Here is a 16283-nt window from a genome sequence, read left to right as displayed (position 1 = left end):
ATAAAAAGACTATGTGTATATGTGAATGTGTGATAACATAAAGATTAATACCCATGTTATGTGTCATGAGAGCTAGAGGTATAGTTGGCATGCCAAGAGTCGAGGGTCTACGCGGTCCTTCGGGACATATATGTATTCTTCAGAACATGTGTGAGGTCTTTTGAGACACATACTTGATTGCCTCACTAAGTCATCGACTTAGCGTGTGATTGTTTCACACGTAGGTTACCAAAGTGAGAAGAGTAAAGAGCAATGTGGAGCAAGACAGGTCAGTTCTTCTTACCAAATGTCAGATCAGAAGAAATGTGAATAATATGTATTTTAATACATAAATTTTTAGTTGGCATGTATTCAAGATAATATATTGTATAAGCTCTGAATAGTTCGATAAAGGTTTTGAATAAGTTATATGTAATAATAAATTTAAAATTACTCACTATTTTATACAAGTAAAGGTTTTTGAAAAGTCAATGTGACACTTCGGACTCGGATTCGGGTTGGGGTGTTACATAAACCATGGAATTTTTTGAAGACTTTTTTAATGCCAACCTCCTATCATACCACAGTCTTGCTGAATAGGGTGATGTTTCTCCACTCTATTATCAAGGGTTAATCCATTGATGTGGGCAAAATCATAATGTATGAGTTTATGGTTGTTTGAAGAGGAAGTCAAGCCCTTTGGTTTTTCTTAATCTAATCACTACTTTTGTAGATCAAAGCATGTCTATGAGGATAGCACAAATGAAACCCATGCTGGCAAGAAAGGCTTAACTCCAAAGAAAATCCCAGGCTTGATGGGATTCAACCAAGATGCTCTAGCTGAAAAATTGGATGGAGGGGGTCAAAACTTTTACTGCAGCAAGACTGGCCTTAGTGGTTGCATCTACTCGTAGTACGAAGGAGGAGTTGGATTAGATTAAGTATAACTTCCAAACCTTCTTCACCTTTGTGAAGCAACGTGATGAGGTGATGAACACTTGATTTCAGAATATGCTGAACTTAAGCCCTAATTCCACCTGAAGCCCTCTCTACCCAACTCTAGCAGCAAAATAACAAGGGTAAAACCCCTATGCAATACCCTCTGGAGCCAACAACTAAAGAAGTGCCCATCACTGTTGAGAGTGATGATGATGACGATGACAATATTTCTACGGATCCTGTACCACCACTGCAATCGGTGTCAACACCGATAATCAGGTGTTGATTGATGTGTACTGTTGGTCGCATTTAGAACTCCCCTACTAAAGGCAATGTGGACTCGGATGATGACCAGGTTCCCCCTCCAGCTGAACCAGAGCCACTTATCGTTGCACTTCTGAAGAAGCGAGTCAAGCACATGGCCATGAAGACCCCACCACCACCAAAGTAATTTTTTTCTTTTTCATTACATTTCATGTAGTTTAGTTAAATATTTTTTCTTTTTATGCATTTAGAACTCTACTTTCTTCAAGTTTGAGGAGGTAGTATTAGTAGATAGACATTTGCATTTGATAGTTGTTAGCAGAACATTTGCTATAGCATTAGTTAACTTTTAAGTTGTTTTTTTAGAATAAATTAATAATACCCAATGATGAGAAATTTTTTATGGTTGTGATTGACTAAATGTACATGACTGTTGAGCTTGATAGAACCAACTTTAGGTTTTGATTCTTTGTGATTTATTTGGAGACGAGTGTTGCTTTCTATGCTTAGGAAACTTAGAATTTTTGTATAGAATAACTCTTGTGTGTGACAACATATTCTGTCAATTAATGAATTGAATTTTTGAAACCCACTTATGTTATGAATTGTGTTTAAATGTAAATAAATGTTTCGACATAACTGTAGAGGGACACTCTTCTATGCTACAACATTGTCTGGATACCATATTTCAATAAATGACAGTTGGATGCATATGAGTGAATGAAAATAGTCATAGGATGACTCTACCTGACTAGCTTGGGGATGGAATATTTGCTCTAGTTCATTTAGAGTGTGGGATAGTAGTTGTGATAGGTTGACTCCCCTCGTGGCAGTACCTTCAAAAAATTAAATTGAGTTAAACTTTGATGAAATGGGAGTAGCGTACACTTAATGGGTAAAGAATTGCTGAAGCAGAACAGAGAACTAGCTTAGAATTTTTCTAATTCTGTTAAGAATAGATTGAATACACTCATGCGCACACACATGCAAAGGATTTTGACCTAAGGGAATGTTCTTCATACCTTAATATGTCTAGCTTGTTGAACCCATTTTAGTTATGAGGGCTGAAATTTAAACCACACAAACATACTTTGCTTGAACTTTGTCATAGCATTTTATTTTCTATTAATCATTATCCCTTGCTTAAGGACAAGCAATAGCTTAAGTTTTGGGGTGTGAATACTTATGCATTCATATTTATAAGAAAGAGTTGTATTATTTTAATTTTTAATTATTTGTCACGGAGTTATGATTTTATAAATGTTTTTATATTTATTATTTTAAAAATATACTTAACGTTGTTTCAAAAGAAATATATATATAAAAGAATAAACATTAAGTGTGTGTATATATGTGTATATATATATATATATATACACATATGTACACACACTTAATGTTTATTCTTATATTGAAATAAGAAAATCATATAAACGTGATAAATGCTTTTTTAAAGACAAAATGCGATTCTTTTATAAGGAATATTCTGTAGCCTTTGCTTTGCAATAAGTAAAATAAAAATCTAATCATTAATTCCATTATATTTGGAAATATGCTTACTTATCTTTGTATTCCCGACTCCAGCATGAGGAATTTTTAGATGCTTCATTATACTAAAAACTAAACCTTGTATAATAATTTCTGAAAAGATTAAGGAGAAAAAGAATAAATTCCCTCATATAAAATATTATTTGCCCCTATAGTTTGGTAGTCTTTGTTTAGTGGTATCATATCATCTATCAAAGATTCCTTTCTTTTCTTTCATGACCTAAAGCTTGTAAGTTGTAATGTACTCGATTTTATTATTATTATTATTATTTATTAAGATAAAGTGATTACAATATAGTATTTGTTTTAAAATATTTTTAATTATTTAATAACGAATATTTAATTATTTTAATGTAGTCATTGGTGTTCGAACTCATAATCCCTAGGAATAATAATAATTATTTTTTGGTATAACTACCGGTATCTGATCTATTGATCGACTAATCTAGACTGGATACTGCAGAGACAAGAGCGACCTTCCCAACTGAGTTTACTATGATATCCTCCTAATTTTTTGGTATAACAAAAACAATTCTTTTAACGACTAAGATAAATTGGTTCAAGCGATTTTATTATTTTAATGTATTACTTTTTATTTTGTTTATAAATATGATACCCTCCTAGTTTTATTTATTATTTATGAATATGATATCCTCCAATTTTTTTTATAAAAATAAGTTTTATTACATAATGTAAAGATATGTTATTTCAAAAATAAGGCTTAATTATAAAATAAGTGTCTAAATTATACCATTTTTCATGAATTGATGCCTAAAATATTTTTTGAATCATCCAAATATCTAACGTTATAAACATTATCACTTTAAGTGCATGGAACGTAACGGCCATTAAATTACACCGTTAAGTGACATATATCGCCCTCAAGTAATTTTGAAAATTTTATTTAAAATAATTTTTTTTTAAAAAAAGCTCAAAGTTTTCAAAAATCTTATAAACTCCCCCAAACTTTACAAACCCTAAATTTAATCTTTATATCCATGTCCCCTGCTACTCGTTGTCACCATTGTTGTATATTGGACTTCCATCTGGTAATGCCTCCACTGAAGACCAGTTATCTAACGAACAACCTCTATAACAATAACTGAAGACCCCTAAACTCGTGACAAAGTCTACCCCGATGAAACGGTGATGACGCGACAAAATGACGACCATCGCAATTCCACAACATTGTTCGACTATGGAGATGGCAAGGAAGGCATTGGAGGCAATGGTCGTGGTCGGAAACGGATGTGGAGTTGTGGTTGGGGTTAGGGTCAGTGTAAGGATTTGGGATTTTTTTGTAATTTTAGAAAAATAGGGTTTTTATAGATATAATATTTTTATTTTTAAAAATTATTTCAAAATTATATGAGCGTGACAGTGTTTATTAATGGAAATTTTTTATGGTAGTTACATCCCGGACACCTAAATGGAAACGATTTTAACGTTAGACACTTGAATAATTCAAAAAAATAATTTAACTAAACACCTATTTGTGAAAAGCAGTATAATTTGGACATATATGTAATTTATTTTTGGAATGAGAATGTATCTATCATAAAATTTTATTTGTCTTTGTTTTATACAATTTTTTTGTAATATTAATATATATGTGACCACTTTGAAAATAATCTTTTTTTAATAGAAAATGAAACTAAAGCAAAAGGCTAAGTTGGATTTCCGACCGCCGAAGGAGCTGAGGCGATATCTCGAGGAAGGAGAGGGGGAGAGGCATGTTGAACAAGATTCAAGTTTGAACGTTATAGATGTCAAAAGTTTGAACGATCAATATCAAAAGGTTAAATGATTACATAGAAAGATCTAAATATTTAATGTAAAATACGACAATTCATAATATGTCACCGTTAAATGTAACGTTGTTGGTTGGATTGACTGTGATAATATTGATATAGGAACATCATTCGGTAATAATGATACATATGAAGTAAATATTAAACCTGGTGGTACTGATTATATGGTAACACTGTTTTGAATTTGGAAGAGGTAAATCATATTCGATGAATGGCCTATTTACATTCATTGATTAAACATTGATGGTATCGATGACGTTTATTATAATATCCTAGATACTACAAGTAAAAAATATTCATTTTTCCTCGATTAATTGAGAGACGATGACACTACATCATTGGCGACACGTAAATGAATTGATCTCGATCGTTTTCATCGAACAATAGATATAGCTATTCATATTCCACAAACAGGAAATATCAGGAATAGCCCTTTAGGTTGCAACTTTTTCCTCGATTGACCTCTTATTGTCCCTGGGCCGGATGGCATGTACCTGTAGTATTTTAGGAAAAATAATATTTCTTTTACTTTAAAAAAAGAGCAAAATTTATTAGGAGCTTACATAACACAGCTTTATCAAGAATACTATTTTTTTCTAAATAATTTTGAAGTGTCGTTTACGTAAATACCTATTAAATGGGTATTAATCCATCGATTTTACCTTGAGAAACTCATGTACAGTTCACTCATGCTGATTAGACAGCCTTTTTTGTTTAATTTTAACTGATAAGACAGTGAAGTGACCCAGAATCTGATGAGATCTTTGGCGACATAATTTCTTCATCTCCATCATATTCACCTTTGACGTTTGCTTGCACATGCCCTCAACATCCCCCCCCCCCCTTTTAATTATCCACTACTGTGTATTTCTTTATACTTTAATTACTCACCCGTAATCCCGTATTATTTAATTTAGACACATAACAATATATATTATATATTTTAAATATTTACTATTTTTTTGCTTTTTCTCGTATTTTTAATTTTGTTTTATACTAATTTTTTAATTATAATAAATTATTTTACAAAATATTACTAATAGAACTTTTAACTATGTTATTACTTATGTAACTAAGCATAGCATAAAAGAAAGTATCAAAATAAGTACGCGGACATATTATTAATAAAATAATATTTTTATTAAAAACAATTAATTATCCACAAAACAATAAAAATATTTGAAATTTTATTGAACACGCTAAGAGGAAAATAACACCCTTTCGACATCTTAAAAATTTTATTTAAGAAAATAATTTTTTAATAAAGGTGTGTCGCATAAATCACATGATTTCTATGGTTTGTATCGTTTAGGATTAAAATGAAAAAATATAAGGAATCAAAATATTAAAAAATTGTACAGATTTTATTTTAGAGAAGAAATGCACGTGATACACGTCTAATGATCGAAGTACGAGCACGAGTTGATAGCATGATGCGCGTGTATAAAATATTATCTTCAATTGTTTAATAATATATGTTTAAAATATTGTATTTAAATATTTAAAAAATATATGTATAAATAATGTAAGAGAATTTCATAATTAATTTTGGTGATTTTGAGTTGTCAAATATGTATTTTAAACTTAATCATTTTCATATTATTACGGCAATCAAAGATAATTGTTAATTCTAAAATACTTGGGATCTTATATCTAAAATGATCTTTTTACTATCATATTGATATGAGTCTTATTAAATTCAAGTCATGTCTATGATATTTCAAAAGTATTGGGTTTAATTACGAGATTTTTAAATTTAAGATTATTTTTTAAAATGTTTAAATATAGTTTTTTTATATTCAAAAGCAATGGGTTTAATTACGAGATTTCTAAATTTAAGATTGTTTTTAAAATGTTTAAATATAGTTTTTTTAAACATGCACTTATAGATGGATTAAAAAAATCTTATATACATACATATTTTTATCGTCGTCCATTTAACTCGTGCTTGTAATACGTACCTCACACATTTTCTTGAATAAAATTAATATAACTTTTTTAGTATAATTTATCACTTATAATCATTTATTTCATTTTGATCCTAAATGATGCAAACGTTCCAAATTAAATTCTCTATCCCAGCAAAGAAGGTACCCTACAAAATAAGCCTTTCAAAAACACTAACTACATAATACAACTTTATTAAAAAATATATTATTTTTTAAATAAAACTTTCTGAGATGTCAAATTATATATTATTCTTCCAGATATAGCTTTATTTATCATTGCACGAGTCAAGTAACATCAGTGGTAAAAGAAATATTGATATTTTTTGAAATCTTGAGTTTGAACACCATGAATGTTAAAGGTATAAACATTCATTCTCAAATAGTTAAAAGTTATCTTTAACATATATTATATTGTACTTATTATAAATTAATTAAAAATCTTTTTTTGTTTTATTAATACTAAGAAGAGGAAAAAAATAATAGTTCTTCCTGTTACATTTTTTTCTTTTTGCCGTAAACGCATGTTTAAGGTTTTAACACCTCAATTTACAGCGTGTTTGTCTCAATTTTGTATATTTATATAAATAGATAATAAATACTGTAAATTATTGTTAATGTTGCGGAAGACGGCTATCGGATAGAGCAAAATCGCAACTGATAATTTGAGAAAATAAAAATGAAGATATAAAAGAGACACAAAATTTACGTGGAAAACCCCTAAAAATTTAGGGTAAAAACCACGGGCAACGGTAGAAGAATTTCATTATGAGAAAATAGGAATTACAACCTCTCTCGATCTACCAAGGAGAAAACAATGATAATTCTCTCTTGATAAAAAGGAGAAAACAACTCTCAATAAACTCTCTAAATTCTCTCTAGTATTGGAAGAAAGCTAGAATGCTTTGGGATGGTTTTGAAGCTAAATGAGCTAGGGTATTTATAGTCGAAGTCTTAAGGACTAATTTGTAAATACCCTAAAGTACAATGACTAATTTAAGCTTTTACCATTTTTTTCAACAAATTAGTTGAAACTTTTGACAATTTGCATTGAATGAATTCGGTGCATTAATACACCGTTTTCCTTGACTTTTCAACAATCTCCCACTTGAAGATTTGATTGGAACAATCATATCTTCACACCATTCTTTCTACCTTGTCTTCTACAAAGATAACATCTCTGCTAATGATCACTTTGCGGGCAGTGGGATCTCACAAGTGATACCCCTTTACTCCATCAGCATACCCCAAGAATTTGCATTTCCTGGATTTTGGATCCAACTTTGAAATTTCTTGGGAGTTGTACATCACGTACACTATACTTCCAAATACATGGAGGTTTGAATAATCAGCTGGTTTACCAGTCCACATCTTCATTGGTGTCTTCAGCTCTATTGCAGTTGATGGAGCTCGATTCACCAAATAACAAGCGGTATTGACTGCTTCTGCCCAGAATGATTTTTCTAGGCTTACATCCCTCAACATTGCTCTTGTTCTTTCTAACAAGGTTCTGTTCATCCGCTCTGCCACTCCATTTTGTTGAGGAGTGTTCGCCACTGTGAACTGTCTTTTGATGCCTTCTTTCTTGCAAAAGTCATCAAATTCTTCGCTTGTGTATTCTCCTCCATTATCTGTTCTGAAACACTTGATCTTATTTCCAGAATCAAGTTCCACTCGCGCTTTGAAGTTTTTGAAAGTTAAAAACACATCTGACTTCTTCTTAATAGGGTACACCCAACATCTTCTGGAGTAGTCATCAATAAATGAGACAAAGTATTTTGCTCCTCCTAGGGATGTAACTGGTGCTTGCCATACGTCAGAATGAACCAATTCTAGAACATTTTTGCCTCTAGAATTTGACGTGTTGAATTTTAACCGGTGCTGCTTACTTGTTATGCAATGCTCACACAAAGTAAGTGATACCTTTGTTAAGCCTGGAAGTAGCTTTTCCTCCACAAGAACTTTCATTCCTTGTTCTGACATGTGTCCAAGTTTCTGATGCCATAGCATTGAAGAATCTGAACTACATGAGGCAACAGAGGCTTATGCTTCTAGCAAAGTCTCTCCCTTCAGCATGTACAAGTTTGCAGCTATCTTTTCTCCTTTCAGCACCACAAGCGCTCCACGGAACACCTTCATGTTTCCTTTCCGTGTTTCAATCTTGCTTGCATTATTATCCAACAATCCGTAGGATAATAAATTTTTCTTCAGGCCTTTCACGTGCCGCACATCTCGAACAACTTTGATTGTTCCATCATACATCTTCAATTTGATGGTTCCCACGCCAACGATCTCTAAGGCATGATCATTGCAACTATACACAGATCCTCATGAGTCAGGTTCATAATGATGGAACCATTCTCTTCTTGAGGTCATGTGATATGTTGCTCCCGAATCAATGAGCCATATATATGCATATCTTTTTCTACCTTCCACGGTGGTTGACGCTTCACAGCATAGAGCGTCTCCATCATCTGAAGTGTTTACGGTATTGCCTTGTGGATTGGAGTTTTTATTTAGACTCCAAAAATCCTTCTTCAGGTGACCCTTCTTTCCACAGTAGTAGCACTTTAAATTCTTTTTGCTTCTCGACTTTGATCTACCATGTTTGTGACTGCTGTTTTGGCCACGTTCTGTTGATCTCCCTCTCATCGTTGTCAACGCTTCTGCTTGTTGCAGATTTACTTGTCTGTCTTCCTTGTTCTTGCGCCGATTTTCTTCCTGTAGAATAGCAGCTGCAACGTCATCGAAGACTAGACTGGTGACATTACTGTTTGTCAAGTTGATGATGAGTTGATCATACGAATCTGGTAGACTTTGAAGTAGAAGTTCAGCACGTTCTTGTTCTCCTATTTTACAGCTTAAGGATGTAAGCTGAGAAAATAAAGTGTTAAGTGTATTTAAGTGCTCCGTCACTGAAGTAGATTCTGGCATCCGGAGAGTGTACAATTTCCTCTTAAGGAAAATTTTATTGTGCAACGATGTGGCCTCGTACAATTTGGTGAGATGATCTCATATCTCATTAGGTGTCTTCTTCTCCTCGATGCTTGACAATACTTCATCTGCTAATGCCAGATGAAAGTTTATCATAGCATTCCCGTCCATTTCGCTCCATTTGTTGTCATCTGTGAAATCTACTGGCCTTTCACTGATAGCTGCTAGACACCCGTCTTTCCTCAGGATGGCCTTCATCTTTAATTTCCACAATGAGAAATTTCTTCCATTGAATTTTTCAATATCAAATTTCGTTGCCATAGCTTCTTTTACAGATAGCTCCCACTATTTCACTATCGTGAATAGTTCTCTGGAACCTTCAAAGAATGGGTAATAACTTCTTACTTTCTTATGTTGGAGAATCCACCTTTTGGTGGCAACCACAAAGACAATAAGCAGATATACACACTCTAATCTGGCTCTGATACCAATTGTTGCGGAAGACGGCTATCGGATAGAGCAAAATCGCAACTGATAATTTGAGAAAATAAAAATGAAGATAAAAGAGACACAAAATTTACGTGAAAAACCCCTAAAAATTTAGGGTAAAAACCACTAAAAATTTAGGGTAAAAACCACAGGCAACGGTAGAAGAATTTCACTATGAGAAAATAGGAATTACAACCTCTTTCGATCTACCAAGGAGAAAACAATGATAATTCTCTCTTAATAAAAAGGAGAAAACAACTCTCAAGAAACTCTCTAAATTCTCTCTAGTATTGGAAGAAAGCTAGAATGCTTTGGAATGGTTTTGAAGCTAAATGAGCTAGAATATTTATAGTCGAAGTCTTAAGGACTAATTTGTAAATACCCTAAAGTACAATGACTAATTTAAGCTTTTACTATTTTTTTTAACAAATTAGTTGAAACTTTTGACTATTTGCATTGAATGAATTCGATGCATTAATGCACCGTTTTCCTTGACTTTTCAACAGTTAAATGTAGACAAAATCCATGGGGACACACGTGCTTCATCACAAGTTGTTGAATATATAAACCCCAAAAATACTGAAACAAAAACACAAGTCCCACTCCCAAAAATATGCTAACAATGTTACTGATGATCGTATTTATTAAATATTAAATTCTTTTTATATATTTATGTTTTACATTCAGGATTTCCGTAAAAGTTATATGAATTAAAATACAAAAATGGTGCAATTACAAACACATGCATGCGGTGCTCTTAAAGCTGTTTCTGATCTGTTAATTTCAGCTCTCAAAAGCCAAAGGTTGTTAAAACCCTTTTTTCTGACCATAACCTGAAATTACGGTTTAATGTGTGAAGGTGAGCTAACGGGGGAGTTTCGATTATTTGTCTAAATTAAATATAAAACCGACCAAAGTACATGCGATCTAATTAATATCTGTTCCTACGGACTTTCCCTAATCCGACACTAATAAAATAGTAGTAATGTTATTCAGCTTCAACTTTGATTAAAAAAAAGAGTTTCGATCGTTAACAGATAAACTAATCTGGGTTTTGTTGAATAATTAAGGGAGCTTTACTCCGCCATGTGCGCGATGCACGACATCATGGATTCAGCCTGTACTTTCGATTTCGATTTCAGACAAAGCTCTGCTAACTGGTTTTTCTGGTTTATTTATATATTTATGAACCACAATTTCTCTACAGTTTCTGCAAGGCTTGTGCTAAAAGAGGTTACTATTAATGAAACCCTGTTTTGACAAGTTGTGTATATTTAGCAGATAGGTTAATTAATATGAATATATTTACACATTTGGTAGAAGTAAAATTGATATAAAATAAAGTAGGCATGCTTGTAGGTTTTCCAGGAATATTTTAGGGTTTATGTGGCCATCTTTTCAGGGGTTTTCTCTATAAAGAAAAGTCGAAACATCTTTACATTGTAATATCCATCAGTGTGAAAAGCGTAGAGTTTGAGTTTTTCTGACAAATTAAAAATCATGTTATGAACTGATGAATTAATGTCAGATGAAGATTCCACACTTTCCAGTTTCAATTCGAGAAGGCGGAAAGATCGATGAATCTCTGGATTTGCTTATGTTTAATTGGAAGCAAAAACAATCGTGGCTTCTTTTCAAACCTAACAATCTGAATGTCGGATATGCCTCATATATTATTATTAGAATTTATCAAACGATTTTATTCATAGAAATGTGTTATTCCTATTAAGTTCAAATAATTATATTTGTAAAATGTAGGTCTATTGTTAATGATTAAGTCTATTTTTTCTGAATATATATTATTTTTTAATCGCATTACACTATAAAAATAATAAATATTTTTTTTATTTTTTAAAATAAAATAATTATTGTCGATAATAATAATTTATTAACTATCATAAAATATACTTTATTTTTTAAAACATAATAATAAAATGAACAATTCTATGCCACACCAAAAGAATGTATTGTTTTAAATTCCAAGCATTTTATGAAGTAACAAGTACCAGTGTGTCTGCAAATGAGAAAAGAAGAAGACTATATTTTGGGCGGAGTGGAGTGGGTGGGGGTTGAAGTTGAAGTTGAAGTTGAAACGGGATTCTTTTAATAATATGGAGTAATTATATAAAGATACTATTTGTTTGCTATAATTTTTTAATTATTTAGGCTATTTAATGGGTTCAAATTAAAATAAGGGTTATGTATATATAATAAGACAAAGTATAGATTAATTAATTCTATGATATTTAATTTAGATTATAGTAATATAAAAATCACATAGTAAAGCTGGGAAGTGGTACATCTTCATAACTAATAATGCAAAGAGATCGGTATGTATGAGCCTCACATACAATTCTATATGGCAGTAATAAATTTAAAGAATATGAATAAGAGTTTGTGTAAAATTAGTGGAAATTAATATTGAGAAAGAGATTAAGAGTGTGGGAATAAAGGTTAAATATTTAATGGGTTGGGAAGAATAACTTTTTTTCGGAATTAAGTTTTCACGTTTTGTTCTGGGAAAATATTATTATCAGGGAATAATTTTTTCCCAATAATAACATTTTTTGTTAAAATATTAGGAATGTCATTACTTCCGAATTATAAGGTATTAGACAATTTTCATCAATTTCGATAAAAATACCCCTAGACTAATGAATTCTTTTTATAATCATCCTTTTCGATTTTTTTTGTTCTTTACTTAATATTATAAATATAATAAGAATATACAAAGAATTTAATTTAGTAAAATATTAATAAATTTGAGTATTTAAAAATATTTTATAATTTTAATATTCAATATGTTAATTAGTTATAATTTTATGAGGTGAAAAATAATATGATTGTAAAAAATGTAATTATTTAAAATAATATATATCTTTAAGTTATTAAAAAATAGATCTTATACATTGAAAAATAATATCTTTATCCACTCAATATCATAATATTATTTTTTATATAAATCAATATGATGCCTATGAAAATTATTTGAAAATATAAGTTTAATATACTAATTATATATTAAATGTATTTGTTCTAAAAAATTAAATAGTATAACGATTAAAATATTTATATGAATTTTAATTCAAATATTTATAATTTAATATTAAAGTTTAACCTTTTTTTTAAAAAGCATATATATATTTAAAGGATAATTTGGTAAAATATATATTCAAGTAATCTTATATTCCTCAAACAAAATAATGCAATTTTATATTTCTGCTAAACAAACCAAACAATGATATACAATATTCACATAATAATATTACACAATTATAATGTTATTTCAAAATGCAATCTTACATTTTGTGAATTCGTCTCTTAGAATAGACATATTATGTTTTTATTTTCTAGTTTTAATTTAAAGTCAACACGTGTTATAGATTACATGAGAATGACATCAATAACCATTTGATTGGAGGGAAAAAAATTTATTAAATTAAAAAATTGAATTTAAATTTAATCATTCAATCATATGACTTACCATGTAATTAGTTGATTAAATTTATTGAATCAAATTAAAATTAAAATCAAATTGATAGAATGCGTAAATAATATGAATTAAATATGTAGTTATACTAAAAAATTTATTATAAGGGCACATTCTCTGTTAAATATTAACGATAAATAACTTGATTGGTACCTTTAAAAAATTAAATAATTTAATTAATAAATTTGAAAGATCAATGGTCAAATTGAAATTCGTCTATAATCAAGTGATCATAGGTGAAGTTTATCCATAAATTTAATTTTTATTTTTAGTCGGTATTTAAAATTTAAACCCGAGTTCATTATTGAATAAAAAATCGTTGAATGAATTCAAGCATTAATTTTGATATCATATATTTTGGAAGATATATATAAAGAGAGATTACATCCTAATGGGCACTAATCCCTTTCCTTTTTAGCTTATATAATGCCATATCCTTGTTACCGAAGTGCATGAGCTGTGGTTGCTTGCCACCATTATGAAGTAGAAAACTAAGGGGGAAAATAAATCTCTCCTCTCTCATTCTTCTTCTTAAAGACCAAAGTTTCCATCCCCTTTATTTGACTCGCCTTTGTGCAAAGATCTTCCTTTTTGAATAGTAGCTTTCTTTAATCTCCCTTTCCCTTCTCTGCCGTTTCTCTCTTTCTCCCACTTGTTTACACAGCTTCTACTTCCATTCACTTTTAATCCGTGATCCATTTTGACTTGTAACAGTGAAGAAATTTCTACTAGCTGACTTATTCTTCCTTCTGGAGTTCTCTAGGGTTGCATGATGTAAATTAGTGTGAAAGTGGTTCCATAGATCTATGTATCACAGAAATCTGCAATTTAAGTCTCACCGCTTCTACATATATTCTATGATTTATTATTTTTTGCCTGGTTTTCTCTAAGTTGTTTTTTGTTTGTTTGTTTTATCTTTTAGTTGATGATCTAATATGTAAGAGAGAGCTTTCTTCAGTCCACCCATGGGTGGCGATGGGATTTAATTAGCTGCCGACTCATTCACCCAAATACTGAGTTAAAATGGACCGGCCAGAAAGTAGTTACCCAGTAAATGAGTGAATGATGCGGGAGACAAATTGAATCCAAATCTTCCTGTGATTGGACTGAAGGGAGCTCCTTCTGCTTTTATTTTATCAACACCCAAAGTACTTTCATCCAGTTTTTTCACGACGACCACTGCTTTTATATATATCAATAATTTGTGGGCGAGGTATTAATGTTGAAATAATGATCGCTTTATTAACTTGTTTGTTTGTTCTTCGTTGACAATTATATAGATCGTCTCAACTTCTTAATGGCGGTGCGATCTCATTGTTCGACTAATACAAAAGGAAAGCTTCGTTTTTCACTCAAGGAGGAGAATTTTGCAGCTGTTTCTGAAGTCTAGGGCTGAGGTTTATACTTTTAAAGAACATTTTTTTGGCCTTTTGAAGTATCTTTTTATTATAAGTTTGTGATTATTAGCCGACGAGGTATTGCATTTTCTTGTTCGAATTGGCTGTTGGTTTTACATATTGAGTGGATTTAAAAACAGCTCTCGAGAAGTTGGAGACCAGATGTTTTAGGGTTTTACTGTGAAGCTGCTGTTGCAGTTTCTTGTTTAAAGCTCCACCAAAAAAGGCAAAGCATATGAGAGGAGAAGCTCACGCTCCACGAAAAAAACCTTATTGGGTCTTGCCCTCTTACTGCAACAAGTTCCTAGACATGTCTCCCCCATTAATGTGCATTTACATTAGTATCCCTTCGGTAGTTTTAAAGCAGTGTTGGGACCAAGTTCTCTGCAAATCTTGGGGACTTTTGGTTCTTGGTTGTTTGGTGATGCGTGTATTCCAGTTCATATAGCCTTAAAAGATTTGTCTGCGCTTGTTTGTTTTTCTTCTGTAAAATGTATTATGGACTGAATTGAGTATAGATTTTTTAGTTCTTAGGAAACAAACATTAATTGCAAGTACTAGCCAGCACTTTTAATGAATATATATAATGATAACTCTGCTAGGAACTTTTGATAAAGATTTAATAGTTTGTTCTCAAGTAATTTTTCTTTACTGTAGTGTATGTAACAGAAAGTCTATAATAATGTAGCAGTGTAAATCATATAAACATTTGACAGATAAATGGCATGGGTATCGACTGCAATTACTGGCATAATGTGATATTCGTTTACACAGAAAACAGAAGCATCTGGAGAAATAAATGGCAGTCTTCCCGAAGCTAAGGGACGAGCAAGACAGATATATCTCCAGTTCAGCCGACTCTTCGTGAAACCCTATTTTACCCTACACAGCACCAGTAAACAGTAAATGCTAAGAGCCACATTTGGTTGACTCTTGTAATCTTCTCCATGTAACCTATAGATGTTTGATGCATATCTTTAGATCATTAACATCATCATATGTATGTACGCATTTTTTCTTACACCTTTCCGAGCTCACGAACACTATGGGTTCAAGATTCTTTTTCAGAGTGATTGATCATTTTGCACCATCTTTAACAAGCACGATTGACAGGTTTTTTTGTCATTATTCTATCGTAATAATAATTTGGTGGGATGATAATTTACCACGTGCCGGATCCCTAGTGGTCCTTTAAGATGGATTTTTTTATGGTTTAAGAAAATAATAAAGGATTATCAGAGTTGGTTGATAAGGATGTGATGTTTTGTGTATTAGTAAAATTGATATTTGATTTATTCTCTGGGGCCTGTTTGTTTCCAACCCGTTAGGATAAAGGTTATGGATGAATTTCTTAATCAAAATTCCTTGTTCCAACTCCAACAGCACTCTTTTTAAGGGACTTGTTTATTCAACATGCATCCAATGGGTTTATACCAAATATGGAACTAACCAGAGGAAAGATGCCAAAGAAAATGCAAGTCAATTA

The 16283-nt window shown here is 31.3% G+C and overlaps 1 long non-coding RNA gene across 1 annotated transcript; it reads left to right on the top strand.

Annotated features, from left to right (window-relative positions):
• Positions 1–8625: 8625 nt before the first annotated feature.
• LOC120114468 lies at positions 8626–15016 on the top strand. Its single transcript, XR_005515395.1, has 3 exons — positions 8626–8637; positions 14764–14797; positions 14969–15016. It is a non-coding gene; the product is annotated as an uncharacterized LOC120114468 (long non-coding RNA).
• Positions 15017–16283: the final 1267 nt, after the last annotated feature.

Source organism: Hibiscus syriacus, unplaced genomic scaffold (genome assembly GCF_006381635.1).
Source record: "Hibiscus syriacus cultivar Baekdansim isolate YM2019G1 unplaced genomic scaffold, ASM638163v2 tig00110226_pilon, whole genome shotgun sequence".
Taxonomy (NCBI): domain Eukaryota; kingdom Viridiplantae; phylum Streptophyta; class Magnoliopsida; order Malvales; family Malvaceae; genus Hibiscus; species Hibiscus syriacus.
This window is presented reverse-complemented; position numbering and strand designations above follow the sequence as displayed.